We start from the raw sequence: 21,556 nt of genomic DNA on the forward strand, positions 1-21,556 counted from the left end.
GCACTCTGCTCCCGCAGCTCCCTGTGCTCAGGTGGGCAGGCCTGTTGTTGCTCTGCAGCCTGAACACCCGCTTCTGCTACAGCCCGACGGCAGGCTGGCCTTTGCCGTGTGCGCGGCCCAGCGGCTGCAGCCCTGGCCCCGTTGCAGGAGGCGGGCGGCTGCCCCTGTCCGTGCTCCAGGATGTAATGCAGGAAGCGTCTCCTCTGCTCCTGCAGTTTGCGCTGGAGGCGCAGGACGTGGGCGGCCTGCTCTGCACAGGGCTTCCTGCAGAGCTGCCGCTGGACTTCCTGCTGCAGTCTGTGGGCCTCTCTGCTGCTCTCGCCACTCAGCAGCTCCTTTGCTAGCTGCCGCAGCAGATCCCGTACCTGGCAGTTGGCGTTGTTGCACCGCTGCTGCAGCCGCTCCTGCGTCTGGCGGAGCTGGGCCTCCTTCATCTGCAGCAGTTGGCGGATGTCCGCCTCCCGCTGCCTCTGGCTCTGCTCCCGCAGGCGCTGCAGCTTTGACGCCTGCTGTCGCTCCCAGTTGGAGCGCAGTCGGTCGGCCAGGAGCTGCCGCTCCCGCTCTGCCGCCTCCTGCAGCTCACGTCTCTCGACGGCCCGGCGGCGCTGCATCTCCTGGGAGCGGAGCCGCTCGCCCTCCAGCTGGGCCCGCAGCGCCTCCAGCTCCCGCCTGTGCTCCTCCCGCTGTGCGGGGCAGGCAGGGGGCTGGGCCGGGCCCCGGCGCAGAGAGGGCTGGCAGCACTTTGCCTGTCTCTGCGGCATGGTCGCAGGGACCTGAAGAGACCCTCAGCCTCCAAAAGCTGTGGCCGAAGGCCGCTGAAAGCTACTCTCCTTCCTGGGGCCTGCAAGGACAGCTGCCCCTGGCCCCGTAGCGCCCACTGCCTCTCGTCCCTGTCGCAAGGGTGTGCAGACAGTGAATGCCGTGGGGGGGTGCGCCCACAGTCTTCTATGCTGTGTGCCTGCCTGGCACGTAATGGAGGGTGGGGCAGCGGCCTGCAGTGCTATTGGGCAGTGCAGCCTTCCGGCCTAACTCACAATGAAGGGAGGGTGGGGCTATAGGGCGGGGCGGCCTTCTGGCCCCAGCTCAAAATGGAGGCTGAGGCACGGTGGCTTCAAGCTGCGTTGGGTGGCAGAGACGTCGCGGTGTTGGACAGAACTGCCTTCCGCAGCACTGGGCTGTGTGCATGACCTTTTGTGGTGCTGGAATATGTGGACTTCTCTGGCACTGGAGAAGAAAAGCAGGATGCCATCCAACTCATTGTGATTTCCATTTCGATTCCCGTAAAGGAACTATCTCACCATACCTACCAGCCAGTTAAAGGAAGCTAGTTGCAGGCGTACTCTGCTTAAGGAGCTGCTGGGGCAGATGGCCAGGCTGTCACGAGAAAGCAGCAGCCTGAGGCGCTCCTGGGAATCTCTGAGGGAGACGGATAGGAGGTGGTGTTGTGGGAATCAAATGTTGTTTCTGCATTAGAATTGGATAATATTTATATTTCGTGAACTCCGTTGTCCTAGTTCTTTTGGGGAGTCCTTCTACTTAACTTGGGGAAGATCTCAGATAGTTTGCATCACTTATCCTCTAGCCAAATCTTCCCAGGAATGCCCGCTCTGTATATAGGTGTATATATGTATATTTTGTCACACACATTGCAAGAATATCCTGCACGAGATCAAACCGGAGAAGGCTGGACCCTGTGTGGGGCTGGTGCTGCAGTCCAAAAACTGGGGTGGAAAGACACTGCTTTGAAGGGGTTGGGTATGCTCAGCCCTTTCATCCCCCAACATGTATTGCCCCAGCCCCAGCTCTCTCAGCCTGTCCTCACAGGTGAGGTGTTTGATCCGGAAGTGGTGCGCGCACAGTCCTGCTCCTCTGCGCAGGCACCCCGCCGATCTGCGTTATGCTCGGTCCTCCGGGAAGTAGTGCGCATGCGCCGTCCAGCTTTCCAATAGCATCCATTTCTTCGAAGCCCTGAGATGCAGGTGAGCAGGCAATACTTGGACCGCCGGCTCCGCGACACTATTCTCTCTTTTCCAATCCAGAATGCTCCTTGTCTATTTCCTCGGGCGGTTTTATGCCCCGGTCTGCTTCCAGAACGTACTGTCTAGGCGGACCGTGCACCCGCCGCTTGCGCAATGAGGCGTCGAAAAAAGCGAACGCGTAGGCGCGTGCCCGAAAACGAGCGTACGCCGTAATCCGCGCGCGAGAAGCGCATGCGCAGTGCCGTGCCAAGGCGGCCGCACGCGCAGTTCGGTGACATGCTTGCCGCATGCGCACTGCAAACGATGGCGCATGCGTTTTGCGGCCGTGAGGAGAGCATGCGCATCGCGGTGCCGAGACTGGCGCATGCGCAGAGCGGTGCGAACGGTCGCGCATGCCCAATGCGCTCTTGCAGCTGGCGCGTGCGCAGAGCACTTGGCACATGCGCATTGCGGGGCACAGACAGGCGCATGCGCCGTGGCGGGCAGAATCCGGCGCATGCCCCGTTCGGAGCAGAATCCAGTGCGCGCGTAGTGGTGTGTGTTTTGTTTTGTTTTTTTTTTTAAACCACTGGCGCATGCGTTGTGCTTTCTCATGAACCGCGCGTCCGTACTCCGTGCTGTTGTCTCGAGAACCGCGCCTGCGTAGTGCGGTGCCTAGAGAGACTGCCGCGTGCGCAGTGCCTAGATTCGCACGTGCGCGTTGCTCTCGCGAGACTTGCTTTTCCAGGAACGCTGCGGTGCAGAGCTGGGGCTGGAACGGGACGTCTGCTCCTCCACCGCGGCGGCAAGCACGTTGGGTGCCACGAGGCGCTGAGAGGCAGCCCTGAGCCGACCCGGTCCGTTCCCGGGTGGGCTCGGGCATAAAAGGGCGGAAATAGACGAGGGGCATCCTGGATTAGAAGGGGAGAATATCGCTGAGCCGGCGGTCCGAGAATCGGCTGCTTGCCCGTCCCCGTAGTGGTTTGTCGAAACAATTGCTATCTTTCAGTTGACGGGCGCGTGTTCGCTATTACCTGGAGGACTGATCACCACAGAGAGCGGCGGATTAGCTGCGCAGAGCGGTTAAAACGCCACTTCCGCGTTTCTACGCGCATGCGTTATACCGCTTGCCGGCCTAAGCAGCGGGCAGCGGCAGTTCCGCGCATTGGCCACGAGGTGGCAGCAGAGACCGCGGAAAGAACTTTTCTGACGGATTGCCGGGGACCCGCGGCGCAGTCCCTGGCGATTCGTTCTCTCTGTGTCTCGTAATGACGGGGGCAGAACACGAAGTTAGAAGTGGAGGGTGTGTGGGGGGAAAGACGAAGAAAAAAGAGGGAAACTTCTCCAAACCCAGGAGAGCTGTGCTAAGTGCTTATAAATAGCTGTAAAAAAAGAGGTTTTTTTTTTTTCCTTTTGCCAGCATCCGTTGCATCTTTTCTAAATGTTCGCATTACCAAAGTGTAACTGCCCAGCAAATTTAATGATAACGAAATTAAAGCCCGTTGGCAGAAAGCACAGGGCCGTATTAATGTTCACGCAGCTTCTGTCTTCTTTATACTTTAATGTATTTTTTTCCAAGGGCCTTTCTTCAACTCCAGGTTTCATTTTTGGCTTTTTATGACCCCACACATCAACCCCGTGTCCCCACATGTCCCCTCATGTCTCCTCACCTCCCCCCACACTACCTGTCCCCCTTCGCTCCGTGCCCATGTCACCGTGGGGTTGAGGGCAGGGTCAGGGATGCCTGTGGGGTGCGTGGAGTCCTGGGAGAAGTTGATGGCTGTGTGCAGTGGGGTGATGGTGTCCTCCGCACACGGCTGTGACAGTGGGGTGGGGGTAGCGCCCCACAGGTGGGGGTCATTGCCCCCAGAATGGGGCTTGTGCCCCACACACGTGGGCCGCTTGTATGGGGAGTGCATTCTGGAGATGATCTGTCTTTTCTCCAAATCTGCAGTGACTTCAGCAATCCCCTGTCGTGCCGCAACAGAAATGGGGTCCTGCAGTACGTCAGTGATCTCTGACTCGAGGAGTGCAGGGGCTGCACGAAGTACGCACTCTACAGCCTCCCGACTTCTTTGGGGTTTGGGATCGATGTTTGAGCCAAAGGGCTTCACGCTGCCATGCGGGCAGGTGCCAGGTTCACCCACTGAGGAACCAAATCCTAAAATAATTTCACAGTGGTCTTTAATTGCTGTGCAAGTAGATGACACAGATTTCTCACTGGGGAGCCAAAGCTGACCCTGGCAGTTTGGCAGACAGCACTCGCTCCATTCACACCGGTAGTCTCAGCCCTTTTGTTGCACATGCAGCTTCTCAGCATCTTGCTGTATCAGTATGGAAATCTGTGCTCCCCTATTTATTAGAAATGCCACCAATTGCCATTGAGGACAGACTGGAATCAAAACATGTGGACCATCCTAGCTTGTCCATCGATAACCCCCTCCCTCCCCCCCTTGCCCAATTGGCTGCCAGTCATTACTTCATTACTTTTTTTTTTTTTTTTTCATGCTTTTATGGGAACTTTGAGATCACAGCCTGAAGCAGTGACGGAGCACCTGGTGAGGGGTGTAGCCCTGCAAGCACAGGTGGAAGCAATGCACCTAGAGAACCAGATGAGGCTGAGCCTGGCTCCAGCCCCTCCCTCTCCTCATTTAAGGGCTGGCAGCCCCAAAGGCAGGGTTTCTTCCTGGAGACTGCCTCCTGTGGATTGTTGGGTAAGCTCTGGTTCTTGGAAAGAGGTAAGTGATCCTTTCTTTTTTGCAGGGTTTTGGCTTCTGCCTTTCTGTGGGGATCCTAAGTTGGTTTAGAGTAGCTATGTCCGCTATGCCTCTCCTTATGATGCCTTCCAATTGTTCTCTGAGGGGAGTGAAGGGGTTATCTGCTTTTCTCTGAATTGGTAATGAAGAGACTGACGTTCATTCCTCTCTTTTACTCTTATCTCATGTCTGGAATGCTTCAATCAGCCCCAAGGTAATGCTGGTTGGCTGACTGAGCATTGCAACTCTGGAAACGCCTGGAGCTAATGTGCTTTTCTGTAAAGAGATTCTGCATTCTCCAGGTTTCCTTTGCAACTCTTTTCAAGCCCAGTACCTTCTTGTGAAGTCTCCGTTCCTCTTTCATGACTCTCATTGCACAATCATCGACCTGGGACTCCAAACTACCACACTGTCCCAACCTATTTTATGACACGTTCCCTCTGTGTCCTACTTGTGTCTTTGTGTTCTCCCTGTGTCCTCTGCCCCTGTCCCCTCTGTGTCTCCTCTGCCACGGATTAATTCCGCCCATGCTGAGTATTGTTTAAGGGCGCGTATTTAAATTATGCTCCGTGTCTCTTTGGATCCCGTTCTGTTTTGCAGCTCGATGGGGTTTAAGGGTTTCTGGGGCTCCTCTAGTTAGTGGTTTAAGCACTGTGAAATCTGTGGAGCAGATAATGGAACGCCATGAATCCCTTGTTCATGCATCGCTTGTATGCAGGTGGGTTTGGTGATGGCTGTGGGACGCTCACTTAGAGATGGAATGGGGGTCACAAGGGGCTCGCCTTGCTCCCTGGGGTTTATTCTTCCAGCCCAATAAGCTACGTGGCTGGTGATAGAGTGAGGTGCGTGTATCAGGCTGGGACCTGAGCTTAAGAAAAGCCCCAGCCCCAGTGGCCGTTTTCTTCATCCTCGCTTAGTGTAATGCAGTCTCCACTACTTGAGCATACTGAACACGAGTATTCTGTTCCTGTTTTGTCTGGTTCTCTCCTAGACCTCCCTTACAGATTTGTCAGTAGTAACAGATGTCAGGGCACAGTTCTCAGAGCACGTTGTGGCCGACCACCCCAGGGTCCTAGGGTTCTTTCTGTTTTTATGGCAGATCCGGCTTCGTCTTTCTAGGAAACAAAGGATTGTCTTCTACTGGACCACTTTGTCTGGACCACCCCAGATATCTCCATCCCAATTGTCAGGGGATGCTGTTAGTTTCCTAGTCTGTATGATAGCCAATCTCCCCACCCCTCTTCCTTCCATCCCCTGGCCCCCATTCAATAGCTAGCTCTGCAGCTGTGGGACCCACCAGTGTGATAAAGCAGTACCTCTGGTGTGCTGAATACTGGGACTGGCACAGAGAGGCTCTATGGCTGATGTGAATCTTCCCGACTGGACTACTTGGTGAGTTTCCCCGGAGCTGTTGAGCACACAGGCTTCCCCACCTACCCTGGTTGCTCACCATGCCATCGATGTCCTTTGTGGACATGGCTTCAGGTATCATACCAGAGACTCCTTAGAGTCGGAAGCGACCATTTATGATGATCTAGTCCGACTCACCCACAATGAACAGGGACATTCACAGCTAGATCAGGTTGCCCTGCGTGTCACCTTGGAAGGGACAGGGCATCCACCGCATCTCTGGGCAACCTGGTCCACTGCGCAGAGTCACAGAATGTCCCGGGTCGGAAGGGACCTCGAGGATCGTGGATCTCCAACCCCCCCCCCCTGCCACATGCAGGACCATCAACCTCCCCATTTCATACTAGACCGGGCTGCCCAGGGCCCCATCCAACCTGGCCTTGAACACCTCCAGGGATGGACGGGGCATCCACAGCCTCTCTGGGCAGCTGTTCCAGCCCCTCACCGCTCTCTCTGTGGAGAACTTCCCCCTGCCATCCAACCTAAATCTTCCCTCCCCCAGCTTAAAACGTTTCCCCTTGTCCCTTGCTATGAAGGATATTTTCCTTATATCTAACCTAAATTTTCCCTCCTTCTTTCCTTTAGCTCCCCTTTGGGTATCGAAAGGCTGTTACCAGGTCACCTCGGAGCCTTCACTTCTCCGGGCTGAACAGCCCCAGCTCTCTCAGCCTGTCCTCACAGGTGAGGTGTTTGATCCTTTGGTTCTTTTTTTTTTTTTTTTTTTTTTTTCTTGTGGCCGTCCTCTGTATGTGCTCCAACGGGTCCATGTCCCTTCTGCACTGAGGGCTCTTCATATGGACGCAGTACTCCAGGTGAGGCCTCTTCAGCACAGAGCAGAGGGGCAGGATCACCTCTTTTCACCTGCTGACCGCACATCTTTTGGTGCAGCCCAGGATGTGGCTGGTTTTCCGGGCTGGGAGGGCACTTTGCTGGCTCGTGTACAGCTTGCCATCCACCAGCTCTTTTGCGACGGGCCTAGGCTCAGCCCTTTCATCCCCCAGCATGTATTGGTAGTGGGGGATTCTCTTGTCCCAGGTGCAAGACACTGCGCCTGGATTTGTTGAAGCTGATGAGGTTTGTCTGTGCCCGCTGCTCAAGCCTCTCTGGGTCCCTCTGGTTGGCGTCCCATGTCACTGCTGGCGTGTCGCTGCTCCCCACAGCTTGGTGTTGTCAGCAAGGTTTCTGAGTTGTGGCTGATAAGACAACTGCCTGGAGTGAGTCAAGCATCCTTCAGCTTGAACCAGGTCCAAGTGTGCACAGCAAGAAAGACATGGCCTTCATCAAAAGACCACCAGATGACCCTGAGAGATACCTCGCATGTGTAAAAGAACTGAGACCTGAGGCTAGAAAAAATGTCAATCCTACTGGGGACTCGCTGTAATAACCCAGCCTTTTCTTGGACTTCCCCCAGACGGCGAGCTCGGGCTTTACAGGCTAGAGGTGGAGCTAACACAGAGACCTCTGGATTTTCAAAAAGGAACAAGAAGGCTGAGAATCGGGTGCTTTGTTTGACGTTTTTACTGGCTGTCCTACTTAAGGATTCTGCCTGTCCATAGGCACGTTTGGTTGGTTTGGCTGGAACTTAGGAGCCTGGTGCTTATGACTTCGGTTCTTTGTGATACAGAGCTGCGCCCTTTGCTGCCCAGACCAAATGCACGTGTTGTTGGAAGAGATTACTCTATGCATTTTACTTTTTTTTCTTTAATGCTTTTAAAGAGTGAGAGTGGTATACGCCTTCAAGCAGGTAACATATAAAACTTGTTTGTTTGTTTGTTTTCCTTTTTTCCTTCGAGCACTGGTTCGGGGAAATATGGATGCTTTCTTCTCTGCCGCTATGTTTCCCGCAGTGGAATTTGGGGAATGGCTTCTGTTGTTGGTTTTTCAATACTGAAGAAACATAGCATTCTTTTTATTCTGCCTATGTAGAACTCCCTTTGTTTCCTCTGTAGTTTTGAGTTGTGCTCTGGAACAGAATGTTCAGCTGAATCTAGAACAGCTGCCAAAGAGGAGTCTGTGGGCAAGTGGCTCTGGATTTCCCAGGCAGAGGTCGTAAAGCTCCTTGCCTGCTCACAGAGCGTTCTCATTGTTTTTATACAGTGTTCTATTTTACTGCTGTATTGAGACTTTTATGAAAAATCCTTTGTTTCCCAAAGGTGATGCTGAGAAACACGCCTCATGATGACTTATGCATACCTCGCATTTCATATTAATTCTCCCTTTGGGTCAAAAGTAGACCAAATCCTTGAAACCGTGCCTGGGAATCCCACTGATATTGAAACAGTTCAGCAGTGGTGCCCATGGTCAGAACGCCCTGCGGCGGCAGATCCTGGCATTGACTGTGAATGGAAGAACTGACAACAAATCGCTCGATATCAAAATTGACCCGGTGGATATTTACAAGCGCCGGGAGACCCAGACGGGATCTCAGAGTTGCATGGCCAGGTACAGAAGTTGTTTTACTGGTGGTTTTTTTGTTTGTTTTCTTTTGCAACGTTAAGGATTGTTAATCATTCCTCGCCATCCTTGGCTTCACTGCGCCCTCCTGTCCAATTGACACCAGCTTTTTCATCACCTCAGTTGCCTTCAAAAAAAAAAAAAAAGCATGACAAAATCAATTTGATGATGACGTTATTTATTTATTTATTTATTTATTTACCGATATTCTTAAGCACTTAGCAGAGTTTTGCTGGGCATAGAGAAGTTTTCCTTGTTTTTCTTCGTCTTGTTCCAACTGACGTAATTCTCTCCTCCCTCAACCCCGACCTAACTGCGTTTTTCCTCTGCCCTCACGAGAGAGAAGGAACGGAGCGCCAGAAGCTGCGGCGCGGCTCCGCGTCAATCCAGTCGGAGCTGTTGTTTCCGCGGTCTCTGGTGCCCCCTCGTGGCCAATCGGTGGAATTGCGGCCGCGTATGTTCGGTGCCGCAGGCAGCAGTACGCATGCGCGCAGGCACGCGGAAGTGGCGTACGTACGTTCTCATCGCTCTGCGCAGCGAATCTGCCGAGCTTTGTTAGGGTTAGTCCTCCAGGCAACAGCACGCATGCGCCAGAGAACTCATAAATAGCTTTCAAATCTACCAAGCCCTGAGATGCAGTCGAGCAGTCAATTCCTGCTGGCTCAGCAACGGTTTTCTCTCTTGCTGTCGGAAGTGCTCCTTGTCTATTTCCTCCGACGGTCTGACGCTCGAGCCTGCCTCGGGAACAGGCACATGCGTAGTGCGGTGCGGAGGGTGGCGCTTGCGCAGTGCAGCGTCTAGGCTTGGGCACGCGTAGTGCTCTGCCGAGAGGGGCGCATGCGTAGCGCCGAGCCGCTACCGGCACATGCGCACTGCAGTGCCCGGGCTCGCGCGTGCGCGTTGCTCTCCCGAGGCTCGCTGGTCGCGGGTTGCTGCCGCGTCGGTGCTGCTGCACGCCAGTACCGCGACCGCGAATCTCCGAGCTGCTCGCGTTCCACTGCCGCTGGGAGGGCTTTTAAACGGCTGGGGGACGGTGCAGGGCTGGGGGTGGAAAGGGACTTTGCTGGTTCACCGGGGCGGAGAGGAAGTTGGATGCCACGAGGCGCTGAGGGGCAGCTGTGAGCCCAACCGGTCCGCTTCCGCGTGGGCTTGGGCATAAAAGGGCGGAAATAGACGAGGGGCATCCTGGATTAGAAGGGGGAGAATATCGCTGGGCCGGCGGCCCGGGAATCGGCTGCTTGCCCGTCCCCGTCGTGGTCTGTCGAAACAATTGCTGTCTTTAAGTGGACGGGCGCACGGTCGCTATTAGCTGGAGGACTGATCACCATAGAGAGCGGCGCATTAGCTGCGCAGAGCGGTTAAAACGCCACTTCCGCATTTGTACGCGCATGCGTTGTGCTGCTTGCGGGACGCGGCGACAGACAGCGGCAGTTCCGCGCATGGGCCACGAGGTGGCAGCAAAGACCGCGGAAAGAACTTTTCTGACGGGATCGGCCCGCGTTTTTCTCCCCTGGCGACCCGTTCTCTCTGTCTTGTGATGGCGGGAGAAGAGCGCGAAGTTGGAAGCGGGGGCGTTGTGGGGGGAAAGACGAAGAAAAAAAGAGAGAGACTACCCCAAACCCAGGCAAGCTCTGCTAAGTGCTTCTAAGTAGCTGTGAAAAAATAAGTTCTTTTTTTTTTTTTTTTTTCTTTTTGCCAGCATCTGTTGCATTGTTTCTAAATGTTCACAGACCAAAATGCAACTGCCCGGCAAATTTAATGATAACGAAATTAAAGCCCATTGGCAGAAAGCGCGGGGCCATATTAATGTTCACTCAGCCTCTGTCTTGTTCCTACTTTTAATGTATTTTTTCCCAAGGGCCTTTCTTCAACTCCAGGTTTCATTTTTGGCTTTTTATTCTTTTTTATGCCCTAAAATTTAGGCCCCAGCAGGTCTACGCAGGCAGTCACAGCACAGAGTTGCTGTTTTGAGATTAGTGTGGACCATTACAGCGTTTCCACAAAGACTAACGAAAACTGCAGTTCTCCACCTAAGTTTGCAGATGGAAAAAATTAATTCACCTGCATAGAACGAATCGATGCGTCACAGCTGCCATCAGCAAGATGGCCCGAGAGCTGTGCGGGTCTATCAGGCTCAGCTGCAGCTTTTCATCTTTTCAGCTGCCCTTCTCTGGTCCTCCTGCAGCTGGACAGATAGCCCACAAGGGCACGGGGTATACGCAGGCCCTCCCCAGCCAGCTGCGGCAGGCGCTCCTTTTTTGAGGATTACTTGTTCACATACCCAGTTTCCAGCTCATTCCCTTTGGAAAGCTTTTCTTGCGCTCCATGTTACTAGCGCACAATAGAAGTTAAGCCAGTTAAGCCTCTCTCAAGCCCAAGGAGTCCAATGTGCAAGTGTTTTTTGTTTGGGTCTGTCTGGTTTTTTTCCGGGTGTAGGGGGCAGGGGGTGGGCATTTGAGATAGCTGAGCTGTGTGAAAAAAGTCAGTGTCAGAAAGGCCTCTCTCTGATGCCAATGAATATGTCGTTTCCTAAAGCCTGGTCAGTCTTCTCTGCTGGTTGCAGAGAGTTGAGCTATTACGTATGGCCAAGACGAAAGTGTAATCAGTGAAATAGGTGGAGTTGCTCCTTCTGGTAATTTAATGCCTCACCGTGGTATAGGGCGGATGAATGCTGGCTTTGTACCAAAGCACTTGGTAACCCTGAGATTCAAACCTTAATGCTTTCCAGCAAATTTATATTTTCAGGTAGTGCCGCAGAGATGCGGTGACTATTGTTCACGTATTTTCACGTGTCACTGATTACATGGGTTTTCGAAACAGGCACAGCAGAAAACTATTCTCATTGACCGGAATGATTTCTAGTAGGATTCTGTTGTTTTTGCCTCTGGGCCTTGTGTTAAAATAGTAATTTCTGGGGGCTGGCAGGTGCTATCAATATCAGAGATGGGCAAATAAGGCATAAATCTGTGTCCTATAGTAAGTTGGATATGAGCGAGCCGGGTACCTTATTATGGGAAATTGTAAAGCTGTTTTTCTAGGAATGGTGCAGCCGTGTCTCAGTTGTGTGCGCAGTTGGTGTCTAGACTAAAGGAGACTTGTTAAGCGCTCTGCTGACACGTAGGGATGGATGGAAAATTACAAGAGGGAGCTTGAGCATGTATGTATAGAATGTAAGGACCTGCAGTTAAGGATTTGGATTGGCACCTGAGTCCGTGCCTTCAGATGATGCAAGCGCTATGCCTTATCACCCAGTGGAAACGGTCAAAGAGCTGCTTTGGGACAGAATGTTTATATTGCTCAGGAAGTGTGGCCTTCCAAGGTACTTCAGGTATCCCGAAGAACAGAAGCAAGCAGTAATGATTCCTTTCTCTCTCGATTCCAATACTTGTAGGTAGTGCGCTTGAGAAAGACTTTGGAGGCTTTCCTCAGCCTCTTGCTTTCCTCATACCTTTACAAAAGCGGACTGCCAGAAAACAAGAAGACTTCACACGTGCGTTTTGAGTTTGGTTATTTTATGGTGTTTTTTAATTTTTTTTAGATTTTTTTCAGTCCAAATGTAGTAAATTCTCAGTCATACAAGTGATAAATTTTCAAGGTCTTTGTGCCGATGGACCATGCTTCAGTTGAACATCAAGTGGAGCAGGAGGTATTCTTCATCTATGTGGATGAAAATATGGAATCTTGATGGGATGCTGCCGTATTATGGAGAGGAATCTCCGCATCCCCCAGGCTCAGCCAATACACGGACACAGATTTCTGGATGGTGACCATCACTTTCTGCCACCGCTCCTGCTGCCTAGTTGCTCGTCATCGTCGGTATCCTGCAGGAGATCACGAAGCTGTGGAGGCACAGTCGTATCCAGGTCATCATCTGAAACTTCTTCCACCAGATTGGAAGGGACCAGTCCTCTTGTGCCATCCGTCAGCTCTCCCAGAAACCAGCCATCTTCATCTACGTCTCCGAAGATGTAAAGGTATTGTCCAGCAGTCAGTGGAAGCTCGTTTTCTGGGTCCTCATTAGGGCCTTCAAAAGGATTGTAGCTGTGACGAGCTATGAATCTTCGAATTAGTGCTGGTGATCGTCTGCGAGAATGCAGGCTGCAGCTTGCCATCAGCCACCCTCCCGACTTCTCCAGCCATTCCTGTTCTGGATTTCCGTGCGGCTCCAGCTTTTTCCCACTCTCCTTTTCCAAATGCTGCCCCTGCAGCTGGTTGGCTTCCTCTGCCTTTTCTGCGGCCCCTCTGGATGTGGAAGAGGCCTCCTTGAGCTGCCGGACTGTTTCCCGCAGCTGCTTGGTAAGGAGGCTGAGCGTATGCGTCTTGTCCTTGAGCCGCTCCACCTCCTCCCTCATCTGCTGAGAGCTTCTGCTCCTCAGCAGGCAGTTCTCCTCTCCAAGGAGGCTGCATTGTCTCTGCAAGTCCTTCAGTGCCCTCAGCAGATGGGCACTCTGCTCCCGCAGCTCCCTGTGCTCAGGTGGGCAGGCCTGTTGTTGCTCTGCAGCCTGAACACCCGCTTCTGCTACAGCCCGACGGCAGGCTGGCCTTTGCCGTGTGCGCGGCCCAGCGGCTGCAGCCCTGGCCCCGTTGCAGGAGGCGGGCGGCTGCCCCTGTCCGTGCTCCAGGATGTAATGCAGGAAGCGTCTCCTCTGCTCCTGCAGTTTGCGCTGGAGGCGCAGGACGTGGGCGGCCTGCTCTGCACAGGGCTTCCTGCAGAGCTGCCGCTGGACTTCCTGCTGCAGTCTGTGGGCCTCTCTGCTGCTCTCGCCACTCAGCAGCTCCTTTGCTAGCTGCCGCAGCAGATCCCGTACCTGGCAGTTGGCGTTGTTGCACCGCTGCTGCAGCCGCTCCCGCGTCTGGCGGAGCTGGGCCTCCTTCATCTGCAGCAGTTGGCGGATGTCCGCCTCCCGCTGCCTCTGGCTCTGCTCCCGCAGGCGCTGCAGCTTTGACGCCTGCTGTCGCTCCCAGTTGGAGCGCAGTCGGTCGGCCAGGAGCTGCCGCTCCCGCTCTGCCGCCTCCTGCAGCTCACGTCTCTCGGCGGCCCGGCGGCGCTGCATCTCCTGGGAGCGGAGCCGCTCGCCCTCCAGCTGGGCCCGCAGCGCCTCCAGCTCCCGCCTGTGCTCCTCCCGCTGTGCGGGGCAGGCAGGGGGCTGGGCCGGGCCCCGGCGCAGAGAGGGCTGGCAGCACTTTGCCTGTCTCTGCGGCATGGTCGCAGGGACCTGAAGAGACCCTCAGCCTCCAAAAGCTGTGGCCGAAGGCCGCTGAAAGCTACTCTCCTTCCTGGGGCCTGCAAGGACAGCTGCCCCTGGCCCCGTAGCGCCCACTGCCTCTCGTCCCTGTCGCAAGGGTGTGCAGACAGTGAATGCCGTGGGGGGGTGCGCCCACAGTCTTCTATGCTGTGTGCCTGCCTGGCACGTAATGGAGGGTGGGGCAGCGGCCTGCAGTGCTATTGGGCAGTGCAGCCTTCCGGCCTAACTCACAATGAAGGGAGGGTGGGGCTATAGGGCGGGGCGGCCTTCTGGCCCCAGCTCAAAATGGAGGCTGAGGCACGGTGGCTTCAAGCTGCGTTGGGTGGCAGAGACGTCGCGGTGTTGGACAGAACTGCCTTCCGCAGCACTGGGCTGTGTGCATGACCTTTTGTGGTGCTGGAATATGTGGACTTCTCTGGCACTGGAGAAGAAAAGCAGGATGCCATCCAACTCATTGTGATTCCCATTTCGATTCCCGTAAAGGAACTATCTCACCATACCTACCAGTCAGTTAAAGGAAGCTAGTTGCAGGCGTACTCTGCTTAAGGAGCTGCTGGGGCAGATGGCCAGGCTGTCACGAGAAAGCAGCAGCCTGAGGTGCTCCTGGGAATCTCTGAGGGAGACGGATAGGAGGTGGTGTTGTGGGAATCAAATGTTGTTTCTGCATTAGAATTGGATAATATTTATATTTCGTGAACTCCGTTGTCCTAGTTCTTTTGGGGAGTCCTTCTACTTAACTTGGGGAAGATCTCAGATAGTTTGCATCACTTATCCTCTAGCCAAATCTTCCCAGGAATGCCCGCTCTGTATATAGGTGTATATATGTATATTTTGTCACACACATTGCAAGAATATCCTGCACGAGATCAAACCGGAGAAGGCTGGACCCTGTGTGGGGCTGGTGCTGCAGTCCAAAAACTGGGGTGGAAAGACACTGCTTTGAAGGGGTTGGGTATGCTCAGCCCTTTCATCCCCCAACATGTATTGCCCCAGCCCCAGCTCTCTCAGCCTGTCCTCACAGGTGAGGTGTTTGATCCGGAAGTGGTGCGCGCACAGTCCTGCTCCTCTGCGCAGGCACCCCGCCGATCTGCGTTATGCTCGGTCCTCCGGGAAGTAGTGCGCATGCGCCGTCCAGCTTTCCAATAGCATCCATTTCTTCGAAGCCCTGAGATGCAGGTGAGCAGGCAATACTTGGACCGCCGGCTCCGCGACACTATTCTCTCTTTTCCAATCCAGAATGCTCCTTGTCTATTTCCTCGGGCGGTTTTATGCCCCGGTCTGCTTCCAGAACGTACTGTCTAGGCGGACCGTGCACCCGCCGCTTGCGCAATGAGGCGTCGAAAAAAGCGAACGCGTAGGCGCGTGCCCGAAAACGAGCGTACGCCGTAATCCGCGCGCGAGAAGCGCATGCGCAGTGCCGTGCCAAGGCGGCCGCACGCGCAGTTCGGTGACATGCTTGCCGCATGCGCACTGCAAACGATGGCGCATGCGTTTTGCGGCCGTGAGTAGAGCATGCGCATCGCGGTGCCGAGACTGGCGCATGCGCAGAGCGGTGCGAACGGTCGCGCATGCCCAATGCGCTCTTGCAGCTGGCGCGTGCGCAGAGCACTTGGCACATGCGCATTGCGGGGCACAGACAGGCGCATGCACCGTGGCGGGCAGAATCCGGCGCATGCCCCGTTCGGAGCAGAATCCAGTGCGCGCGTAGTGGTGTGTGGTTTTTTTTTTTTTTTTTTTTTAAACCACTGGCGCATGCGTTGTGCTTTCTCATGAACCGCGCGTCCGTACTCCGTGCTGTTGTCTCGAGAACCGCGCCTGCGTAGTGCGGTGCCTAGAGAGACTGCCGCGTGCGCAGTGCCTAGATTCGCACGTGCGCGTTGCTCTCGCGAGACTTGCTTTTCCAGGAACGCTGCGGTGCAGAGCTGGGGCTGGAACGGGACGTCTGCTCCTCCACCGCGGCGGCAAGCACGTTGGGTGCCACGAGGCGCTGAGAGGCAGCCCTGAGCCGACCCGGTCCGTTCCCGGGTGGGCTCGGGCATAAAAGGGCGGAAATAGACGAGGGGCATCCTGGATTAGAAGGGGAGAATATCGCTGAGCCGGCGGTCCGAGAATCGGCTGCTTGCCCGTCCCCGTAGTGGTTTGTCGAAACAATTGCTATCTTTCAGTTGACGGGCGCGTGTTCGCTATTACCTGGAGGACTGATCACCACAGAGAGCGGCGGATTAGCTGCGCAGAGCGGTTAAAACGCCACTTCCGCGTTTCTACGCGCATGCGTTATACCGCTTGCCGGCCTAAGCAGCGGGCAGCGGCAGTTCCGCGCATTGGCCACGAGGTGGCAGCAGAGACCGCGGAAAGAACTTTTCTGACGGATTGCCGGGGACCCGCGGCGCAGTCCCTGGCGATTCGTTCTCTCTGTGTCTCGTAATGACGGGGGCAGAACACGAAGTTAGAAGTGGAGGGTGTGTGGGGGGAAAGACGAAGAAAAAAGAGGGAAACTTCTCCAAACCCAGGAGAGCTGTGCTAAGTGCTTATAAATAGCTGTAAAAAAAGACGTTTTTTTTTTTCCTTTTGCCAGCATCCGTTGCATCTTTTCTAAATGTTCGCATTACCAAAGTGTAACTGCCCAGCAAATTTAATGATAACGAAATTAAAGCCCGTTGGCAGAAAGCACAGGGCCGTATTAATGTTCACGCAGCTTCTGTCTTCTTTATACTTTAATGTATTTTTTTCCAAGGGCCTTTCTTCAACTCCAAGTTTCATTTTTGGCTTTTTATGACCCCACACATCAACCCCGTGTCCCCACATGTCCCCTCATGTCTCCTCACCTCCCCCCACACTACCTGTCCCCCTTCGCTCCGTGCCCATGTCACCGTGGGGTTGAGGGCAGGGTCAGGGATGCCTGTGGGGTGCGTGGAGTCCTGGGAGAAGTTGATGGCTGTGTGCAGTGGGGTGATGGTGTCCTCCGCACACGGCTGTGACAGTGGGGTGGGGGTAGCGCCCCACAGGTGGGGGTCATTGCCCCCAGAATGGGGCTTGTGCCCCACACACGTGGGCCGCTTGTATGGGGAGTGCATTCTGGAGATGATCTGTCTTTTCTCCAAATCTGCAGTGACTTCAGCAATCCCCTGTCGTGCCGCAACAGAAATGGGGTCCTGCAGTACGTCAGTGATCTCTGACTCGAGGAGTGCAGGGGCTGCACGAAGTACGCACTCTACAGCCTCCCGACTTCTTTGGGGTTTGGGATCGATGTTTGAGCCAAAGGGCTTCACGCTGCCATGCGGGCAGGTGCCAGGTTCACCCACTGAGGAACCAAATCCTAAAATAATTTCACAGTGGTCTTTAATTGCTGTGCAAGTAGATGACACAGATTTCTCACTGGGGAGCCAAAGCTGACCCTGGCAGTTTGGCAGACAGCACTCGCTCCATTCACACCGGTAGTCTCAGCCCTTTTGTTGCACATGCAGCTTCTCAGCATCTTGCTGTATCAGTATGGAAATCTGTGCTCCCCTATTTATTAGAAATGCCACCAATTGCCATTGAGGACAGACTGGAATCAAAACATGTGGACCATCCTAGCTTGTCCATCGATAACCCCCTCCCTCCCCCCCTTGCCCAATTGGCTGCCAGTCATTACTTCATTACTTTTTTTTTTTTTTTTTCATGCTTTTATGGGAACTTTGAGATCACAGCCTGAAGCAGTGACGGAGCACCTGGTGAGGGGTGTAGCCCTGCAAGCACAGGTGGAAGCAATGCACCTAGAGAACCAGATGAGGCTGAGCCTGGCTCCAGCCCCTCCCTCTCCTCATTTAAGGGCTGGCAGCCCCAAAGGCAGGGTTTCTTCCTGGAGACTGCCTCCTGTGGATTGTTGGGTGAGCTCTGGTTCTTGGAAAGAGGTAAGTGATCCTTTCTTTTTTGCAGGGTTTTGGCTTCTGCCTTTCTGTGGGGATCCTAAGTTGGTTTAGAGTAGCTATGTCCGCTATGCCTCTCCTTATGATGCCTTCCAATTGTTCTCTGAGGGGAGTGAAGGGGTTATCTGCTTTTCTCTGAATTGGTAATGAAGAGACTGACGTTCATTCCTCTCTTTTACTCTTATCTCATGTCTGGAATGCTTCAATCAGCCCCAAGGTAATGCTGGTTGGCTGACTGAGCATTGCAACTCTGGAAACGCCTGGAGCTAATGTGCTTTTCTGTAAAGAGATTCTGCATTCTCCAGGTTTCCTTTGCAACTCTTTTCAAGCCCAGTACCTTCTTGTGAAGTCTCCGTTCCTCTTTCATGACTCTCATTGCACAATCATCGACCTGGGACTCCAAACTACCACACTGTCCCAACCTATTTTATGACACGTTCCCTCTGTGTCCTACTTGTGTCTTTGTGTTCTCCCTGTGTCCTCTGCCCCTGTCCCCTCTGTGTCTCCTCTGCCACGGATTAATTCCGCCCATGCTGAGTATTGTTTAAGGGCGCGTATTTAAATTATGCTCCGTGTCTCTTTGGATCCCGTTCTGTTTTGCAGCTCGATGGGGTTTAAGGGTTTCTGGGGCTCCTCTAGTTAGTGGTTTAAGCACTGTGAAATCTGTGGAGCAGATAATGGAACGCCATGAATCCCTTGTTCATGCATCGCTTGTATGCAGGTGGGTTTGGTGATGGCTGTGGGACGCTCACTTAGAGATGGAATGGGGGTCACAAGGGGCTCGCCTTGCTCCCTGGGGTTTATTCTTCCAGCCCAATAAGCTACGTGGCTGGTGATAGAGTGAGGTGCGTGTATCAGGCTGGGACCTGAGCTTAAGAAAAGCCCCAGCCCCAGTGGCCGTTTTCTTCATCCTCGCTTAGTGTAATGCAGTCTCCACTACTTGAGCATACTGAACACGAGTATTCTGTTCCTGTTTTGTCTGGTTCTCTCCTAGACCTCCCTTACAGATTTGTCAGTAGTAACAGATGTCAGGGCACAGTTCTCAGAGCACGTTGTGGCCGACCACCCCAGGGTCCTAGGGTTCTTTCTGTTTTTATGGCAGATCCGGCTTCGTCTTTATAGGAAACAAAGGATTGTCTTCTACTGGACCACTTTGTCTGGACCACCCCAGATATCTCCATCCCAATTGTCAGGGGATGCTGTTAGTTTCCTAGTCTGTATGATAGCCAATCTCCCCACCCCTCTTCCTTCCATCCCCTGGCCCCCATTCAATAGCTAGCTCTGCAGCTGTGGGACCCACCAGTGTGATAAAGCAGTACCTCTGGTGTGCTGAATACTGGGACTGGCACAGAGAGGCTCTATGGCTGATGTGAATCTTCCCGACTGGACTACTTGGTGAGTTTCCCCGGAGCTGTTGAGCACACAGGCTTCCCCACCTACCCTGGTTGCTCACCATGCCATCGATGTCCTTTGTGGACATGGCTTCAGGTATCATACCAGAGACTCCTTAGAGTCGGAAGCGACCATTTATGATGATCTAGTCCGACTCACCCACAATGAACAGGGACATTCACAGCTAGATCAGGTTGCCCTGCGTGTCACCTTGGAAGGGACAGGGCATCCACCGCATCTCTGGGCAACCTGGTCCACTGCGCAGAGTCACAGAATGTCCCGGGTCGGAAGGGACCTCGAGGATCGTGGATCTCCAACCCCCCCCCCTGCCACATGCAGGACCATCAACCTCCCCATTTCATACTAGACCGGGCTGCCCAGGGCCCCATCCAACCTGGCCTTGAACACCTCCAGGGATGGACGGGGCATCCACAGCCTCTCTGGGCAGCTGTTCCAGCCCCTCACCGCTCTCTCTGTGGAGAACTTCCCCCTGCCATCCAACCTAAATCTTCCCTCCCCCAGCTTAAAACGTTTCCCCTTGTCCCTTGCTATGAAGGATATTTTCCTTATATCTAACCTAAATTTTCCCTCCTTCTTTCCTTTAGCTCCCCTTTGGGTATTGAAAGGCTGTTACCAGGTCACCTCGGAGCCTTCACTTCTCCGGGCTGAACAGCCCCAGCTCTCTCAGCCTGTCCTCACAGGTGAGGTGTTTGATCCTTTGGTTCTTTTTTTTTTTTTTTTTTTTTTTTTTTCTTGTGGCCGTCCTCTGTATGTGCTCCAACGGGTCCATGTCCCTTCTGCACTGAGGGCTCTTCATATGGACGCAGTACTCCAGGTGAGGCCTCTTCAGCACAGAGCAGAGGGGCAGGATCACCTCTTTTCACCTGCTGACCGCACATCTTTTGGTGCAGCCCAGGATGTGGCTGGTTTTCCGGGCTGGGAGGGCACTTTGCTGGCTCGTGTACAGCTTGCCATCCACCAGCTCTTTTGCGACGGGCCTAGGCTCAGCCCTTTCATCCCCCAGCATGTATTGGTAGTGGGGGATTCTCTTGTCCCAGGTGCAAGACACTGCGCCTGGATTTGTTGAAGCTGATGAGGTTTGTCTGTGCCCGCTGCTCAAGCCTCTCTGGGTCCCTCTGGTTGGCGTCCCATGTCACTGCTGGCGTGTCGCTGCTCCCCACAGCTTGGTGTTGTCAGCAAGGTTTCTGAGTTGTGGCTGATAAGACAACTGCCTGGAGTGAGTCAAGCATCCTTCAGCTTGAACCAGGTCCAAGTGTGCACAGCAAGAAAGACATGGCCTTCATCAAAAGACCACCAGATGACCCTGAGAGATACCTCGCATGTGTAAAAGAACTGAGACCTGAGGCTAGAAAAAATGTCAATCCTACTGGGGACTCGCTGTAATAACCCAGCCTTTTCTTGGACTTCCCCCAGACGGCGAGCTCGGGCTTTACAGGCTAGAGGTGGAGCTAACACAGAGACCTCTGGATTTTCAAAAAGGAACAAGAAGGCTGAGAATCGGGTGCTTTGTTTGACGTTTTTACTGGCTGTCCTACTTAAGGATTCTGCCTGTCCATAGGCACGTTTGGTTGGTTTGGCTGGAACTTAGGAGCCTGGTGCTTATGACTTCGGTTCTTTGTGATACAGAGCTGCGCCCTTTGCTGCCCAGACCAAATGCACGTGTTGTTGGAAGAGATTACTCTATGCATTTTACTTTTTTTTCTTTAATGCTTTTAAAGAGTGAGAGTGGTATACGCCTTCAAGCAGGTAACATATAAAACTTGTTTGTTTGTTTGTTTTCCTTTTTTCCTTCGAGCACTGGTTCGGGGAAATATGGATGCTTTCTTCTCTGCCGCTATGTTTCCCGCAGTGGAATTTGGGGAATGGCTTCTGTTGTTGGTTTTTCAATACTGAAGAAACATAGCATTCTTTTTATTCTGCCTATGTAGAACTCCCTTTGTTTCCTCTGTAGTTTTGAGTTGTGCTCTGGAACAGAATGTTCAGCTGAATCTAGAACAGCTGCCAAAGAGGAGTCTGTGGGCAAGTGGCTCTGGATTTCCCAGGCAGAGGTCGTAAAGCTCCTTGCCTGCTCACAGAGCGTTCTCATTGTTTTTATACAGTGTTCTATTTTACTGCTGTATTGAGACTTTTATGAAAAATCCTTTGTTTCCCAAAGGTGATGCTGAGAAACACGCCTCATGATGACTTATGCATACCTCGCATTTCATATTAATTCTCCCTTTGGGTCAAAAGTAGACCAAATCCTTGAAACCGTGCCTGGGAATCCCACTGATATTGAAACAGTTCAGCAGTGGTGCCCATGGTCAGAACGCCCTGCGGCGGCAGATCCTGGCATTGACTGTGAATGGAAGAACTGACAACAAATCGCGATATCAAAATTGACCCGGTGGATATTTACAAGCGCCGGGAGA

The sequence above is a fragment of the Phasianus colchicus genome, unplaced genomic scaffold (assembly GCF_987193195.1).
Source record: "Phasianus colchicus unplaced genomic scaffold, bPhaCol1.hap1.1 HAP1_SCAFFOLD_54, whole genome shotgun sequence".
In the NCBI taxonomy this organism is placed as follows: Eukaryota; Metazoa; Chordata; class Aves; order Galliformes; family Phasianidae; genus Phasianus; species Phasianus colchicus.